A 6821-nucleotide genomic window follows, 5' to 3' on the forward strand; every position below is an offset into this window, starting at 1 on the left:
CCCACCTGGTCTGGTTTAAATCGAAAATGAACATATGTCAAAATAGGTATCGATTCGAAGGTCATGACCCTCAACATCGCATCCACACATCTAATAAGAGATAAGGACACTTTTTTGAAAATCCCAAATCCAAAAAAGAATAGAAATGCTCCCAAATAACCCCAAACGACCCACCCGGTCTGGTTTAAATCGAAAAATGATCATACGTCGAAAAAGGTATCGATTCGAAGGTCACGACCCTCGACATCGCATCCACACGTCTAATAAGTGATAACGACACTTTTTAGAAAATCCAACACGCAAAAAAGTATAGAAATGCTCCCAAATAACCCCAAACAACCCACCCGATCTGGTTTAAATCGAAAATGAACATATGTCAAAATACAAATCGATTCGAAGGTCACAACCCTCAACATCACATCCACACGCCTAATAATAGATAAGGACACTTTTTAGAAAAACTCAAAGCCAAAAAATATAGAAATGCCCTTAAATTACCCCAAACGACCCACCCGGTCTAATTTAAACTGAAAATGAACATATGTCGAAATAGGTATCGATTCGAAGGTCACAACCCTCAACCTCACATCCACAGATCTAATAAGAGATAAGGACACTTTTTAAAAATTCCAAACCCAAAAAAGTACAGAAATGCCCCCAAATAACCCCAAACGACCCACCCAGTCTGGTTCAGACAAAAAATGAACATATGTCAAAATAGGTATCGATTTGAAGCTCACGACCCTCAACATTGCATCCACACGTCTAATACGAGATTAGGACACTTTTTAAAAAATTCCAAACAAATAAAACTACAGAAATGCCCTAAAATAAGCCCAAACAATCCACCTGGTCTGGTTCGGACTGAAAATAAACATATGTCAAGATACATATCGATTCGTAGGTCTCAACCCTCAACATCGCATGCACACGTCGAATAAAGGATCAGGACACTTTTCAGAAATTCCCAAAACCAAAAAAGTACAGATATGCCAAAAAATAACCCTAAATAACCCACCTGGTCTTGTTTAAACCGAAAATGAGCATATGTCAAAATAGGTATAAATGCGAAGGTCACGACCCTCAACATCACATCCACACATCTAATAAAAGCTAAGGACACTTTTTTAGAAAATCCCAAACCCAAAAAAGTACAAAATGCCTCCAAATAACCCCTAACGAGCCACCTGGTCAGGTTTGGACTGAAAAAAAACATATGTCAAAATACGTATCGATACGAAGGTCACAACCCTTAAAATCGCATCCACATGTCTAATAGCAGATAAGGACACTTTTTAGAGAATCCCAAACCCAAAAAAGTATACAAATGCCCCCAAATAACCCCAAACACCCCACCTGGTCTGGTTTAAATCGAAAATGAACATATGTCGAAATAGGTATCGATTCGAAGGTCACAACCCTCAACATTGTATCCACACATCTAATAAGAGATAAGGACAATTTTTTGAAAATCCCAAATCCAAAATGGAATAGAAATGCTCCCAAATAACCCCAAACGACCCACCGGGTCTGGTTTAAACCGAAAAACGATCATATGTCGAAATAGGTATCGATTCGAAGGTCACGACCCTCAACATCGCATCCACACGTCTAATAAGTGATAACGACACTTTTTAGAAAATCCAACACGCAAAAAAGTATAGAAATGCTCCCAAATAACCCCAAACAACCCACCCGGTCTGGTTTAAATCGAAAATGAACATATGTCGAAATACGAATCGATTCGAAGGTCACAACCCTCAACATCACATCCACACGCCTAATAATAGAAAAGGATACTTTTTAGAAAAACTCAAACCCAAAAAATACAGAAATGCCCCTAAATTACCCCAAACGACCCACTCAGTCTAGTTTAAACTGAAAATGAACATATGTCAAAATAGGTATCGATTCGAAGGTCACAACCCTCAACATCACATCCACAGATCTAATAAGCGATAAGGACACTTTTTAAAAAATCCCAAACCCAAAAAAGTACAGAAATGCCTCCAAATAACCCCAAACGACCCACCCAGTCTAGATCGGACCAAACATGATCATATCCTGAAATAGGTATCGATTTGAAGGTTACGACCCTCAACATTGCATCCACACGTCTAAGACGAGATAAGGACACTTTTTAGAAAATCCCAAACCAAAAAAAGTACAGAAATGCCCCAAAATAAGCACAAACGACCCACCCGGTCTGGCTCAGACCGAAAATAAACATATGTCAAGATAAGTATCGATTCGAAGGTCTCAACCCTCAACATCGCATGCACAAGTCTAATAAAGGATCGGGACATTTTTAAGAAAATCCCAAACCAAAAAAAGTACAGAAGTGCCCAAAAATAACCCCAAATGACCCACCTGGTTTGATTTAAACCGAAAACGAACATATGTAGAAGTAGGTATAAATTCAAAAGTCACGACCCTCAACCTCACATCCACAAGTCTAATAAGAGATAAGGACACTTTTTAGAGATCCCCAAACCCAAAAAAATTTAGAAATGCCACCAAATAACCCCAAATGCCCCACCTGGTCCGGTTTAAATCGAAAATGAACATATGTCGAAATAGGTATCGATTTGAAGGTCACCACCCTCAACATCGCATCCACACATTTAATAAGAGATAAGGACACTTTTTTTTAAATCCCAAATCCAAAAAAGAACAGAAATGCTCCCAAATAACCCCAAACGACCCACACGGTCTAGTTTAAACCAAAAATGATTATATGTCGAAATTGGTATCGATTCAAAGGTCGCAACCCTCAACATCGCATCCACACGTCTAATAAGTGATAACGACACTTTTTAAAAAATCCAAAACACAAAAATGTACAGAAATGCTCCCAAATAACCCCAAATGACCCACCCGATCTGGTTTAAATCGAAAATGAACATATGTCAAAATACGAATTGATTCGAAGGTCACAACCCTCAACATCACATCCACATGCCTAATAATAGATAAGGACACTTTTTAGAAAATCCCAAACCCAAAAAAGTACAGAAATGACCCTAAATAACCCCAAACGACCCACCCGATCTGTTTTAAATTAGAAATGAATATATGTCGAAATAGGTATCGATTCGAACGTCATAACCCTCAACATCACATCCACACATCCAATAAGTGATAAGGACACTTTTTAGAAAATCTCAAACCCAAAAAAGTCTAGAAATGCCCCTAAATAACCCCAAACGACCCACCTGATCTGGTTCATACAGAAAATGAACATATGTTGAAATACATATCGATTCGAAGGTCAAAACCCTCAACATCGCATCCACACGTCAAATAAGAGAATAAGACACTTTTTAGAGAATCCAACACCTAAAAAATTATAGAAATTCCTCCAAATAACCACAAATGACCCGCCCTGTCTAGTTTAAACAGAAAATGAACATATGTCTAAATAGGTATCGATTCGAAGGTCACAACCCTCAAAATCACATCCACCCATCTAATAAGAGATAAGGACACTTTTTAATTTAAACAATCCCAAACCCAAAAAAGTACAGAAGTGCCCCCAAATAGCCCCAAACGACCCACCCAGTTTGATTCGGACCAAAAATGAACATATGCCAAAATAGGTATTGATTTGAAGGTTACGACCCTTAACATTGCGTCTACATGTCTAATACGAGATAAGGACACTTTTTAGAAAATCCCTAACCAAAAAAAATACAGAAAAGCCCAAAAATAAGCCCAAACGACCAACCCGATCTAGTTCGGACCGAAAATAAACATATGTCAAGATAAGTATCGATTCGAAGGCCTCAACCCTCAACATCGCTTGCACACGTCTAATAACGGATCGGGATACTTTTCAAAAAAACCCAAGCCCAAAAAAGTATAGAAATGCCCCAAAATAACCCCAAACGACCCACCTGGTCTGGTTTAAATCGAAAACGAACATATGTTGAAATAGGTATAAATTCAAAGGTCACGACCCTCAACCTCACATCCACACGTCTAATAAGAGATAAAGACACTTTTTTTTTAAAATCCCAAATCCAAAAAAGAACAGAAATGCTCTCAAATAACCCCAAATGACCCACACAGTCTGGTTTAAATCGAAAATGATCATTTGTCGAAACTGGTATCGGTTCGAAGGTCGCGACCCTCAACATCGCATCCACACGTCTAATAAGTGATAACGATAATTTTTAGAAAATCCAAAACCCAAAAAAGTACAGAAATGCTTCCAAATAACCCCAAACGACCCATCCGGTCTGGTTTAAATCGAAAATGAAAATATATCAAAATACGAATAGATTCGAAGGTCACAACCCTCAACATCACATCCACACGACTAATAATAGATAATGACACTTTTTAGAAAATCCCAAACCCAAAATAGTACAGAAATGCCCCTAAATAACCCCAAATGACCCACCCGATCTGGTTTAAACTGAAAATGAACATATGTCGAAATAGGTATCAATTCGAACGTCACAACCCTCAATATCACATCCACACATCTAATAAGAGATAAGGACACTTTTTAGAAAATTCCAAACCCAAAAAAGTCAAGAAATGCCGCCAAATAACCCCAAACGATCCACCAGGTCTGGTTCGTACTGAAAATGAACATATGTTGAAATACGTATCGATTCGAAGCTCAAAACCCTCAACATCGCATCCACACGTCAAATAAGAGAACATGACACTTTTTAGAGAATCCAAAACCCAAAAAAGTATAGAAATTCCCCCCAAATAACCACAAACGACCCACCCTGCCTAGTTTAAACCGAAAATGAACATATGTCGAAATAGGTATCGATTCGAAGGTCACAACCCTCAACATTACATCCACACAACTAATAAGAGATAAGGACAGTTTTTAAAAAATCCAAACACCAAAAAAGTATAGAAATGCCCCCAAATAACCCCGAACGACCCACCCTATCTCGTTTAAACCGAAAAAGAACTTATGTCAAAATAGGTATCGATACGAAGGTCACGCACCTCAACATCGCATCCACACATCTAATAAGTGATAAGGACACTTTTTAGAAAATCCTAAACCTAAAAAAGTACAGAAATGCCCCCTATTAACCCCAAATGACCCACCCGGTCTGGTTTAAATTGAAAATGAACATATGTCAAAATAGGTATCGATTCGAAGGTCACAACCCTCAACTTCACATCCACACGTCTAATAAGAGATAAGGACACCTTTTAAAAGATCCCAAACCCAAAAAAGTATAAAAATGCCCCCAAATAACCCCAAACGACCCACCCAGTCTCGTTCGAACAAAAAATGAACATATGCCGAAATAGTTATCGATTTGAAGGTCACGACCCTCAACATTGCATCCACACGTCTAATATGAGATAAGGACACTTTTTAGAAAATCCCAAACCAAAATAAGTTCAGAAATGTCTCAAAATAAGCCCAAACGACCCACCTGGTCTGGTTTGGACGAAAAATGAACATATGTCGAGATACGTATCGATTCGAAGGTCTCAACCCTCAACATCGCATACACACGTCTAATAAAGGATCAGGACACTTTTCAGAAAATCCGAAACCCAAAAAAGTACAGAAATGTCGCAAAATAACCCCAAATGACCCATTTGGTCTGGTTTAAACAAAAAATGACCATATGTCGAAATAGGTATCAATTCGAAGGTCACGACCCTCAACATCACATCCACATGTCTAAAAAGAGATAATGACACTTTTTAGAAAATCCTAAACCCAAAAAAGTATAAAAATGCCCCCAAATAACCCCAAATGACCCACCCGATCTGGTTCGGACCGAAAATGAACATATGTCAAAATACGTATTGATTCGAAGGTCACGACCCTCAAAGTCGCATCCACACGTCTAATAAGAGATAAGGATACTTTTTAGAGAATCCCAAACCCAAAAAAGTACAGAAATGCCCCCAAATAACCCCAAACAACCCACTCGATCTGGTTCGGACCGAAAATTAACAAATGTCAAAATACGTATCGATTCGAAGGTCATGACCCTCAAAATCGTATCCACACGTCTAATAAGGGATAATGACACTTTTAAAAAAATCCCAAATCCAAAAATAACAGAAATGCTCCCGAAAAACCCCAAATGACCCACCCGGTCTAGTTTAAACCAAAAATGATCAAATGTCAAAATATGTATCGATTCAAAGGTCACAACCCTCAACATCGCATCCACACGTCTAATAAGAGATGTGGACACTTTTTAGAAATTCCCAAGCCCAAAAATTTACTGAAATGCCCCAAATAACCCCAAACTGGTCTGGTTTAAACAAAAAATGAACATATGTCGAAATAGGTATCGATTCAGAGGTCACGACCCACAACATCGCATCCACACATCTAATAAGAGATAAGGACACTTTTAAGAAAATTGCAACCCCAAAAAAGTATAGAAATGCACCCAAATAAGCCCAGACAACCAACCCGATCTGGTTTAAATCGAAAATGAACTTATGTCGAAATAGGTATCGATTCGAAGGTCACAACCCTCAACATCGCATCCACTCGTCTAATAAGAGATACAGACACTTTTTAAACAATCCGAAACCCAAAAAAGTACAGAAATGCCCCCAAATAAGCCCAAACGACCCACCTGGTCTGGTTCGGACCGAAAATGAACATATATCGAAATACGTATCGATTCGAAGGTCATGACTCTCAACATCGCATCCACACGTCTAATAAGAGATAAGGACACTTTTTAGAAAATCCCAAACCCAAAAAAGTACAGAAATGTCCCCAATAAACCCCAAACGACCCACCTGGTTTTCTTTAAACCAAAAATAAACATATGTCAAAATAGGTATCGATTCGAATCTCA

The sequence above is a fragment of the Telopea speciosissima genome, unplaced genomic scaffold (assembly GCF_018873765.1).
Source record: "Telopea speciosissima isolate NSW1024214 ecotype Mountain lineage unplaced genomic scaffold, Tspe_v1 Tspe_v1.0089, whole genome shotgun sequence".
Taxonomy (NCBI): domain Eukaryota; kingdom Viridiplantae; phylum Streptophyta; class Magnoliopsida; order Proteales; family Proteaceae; genus Telopea; species Telopea speciosissima.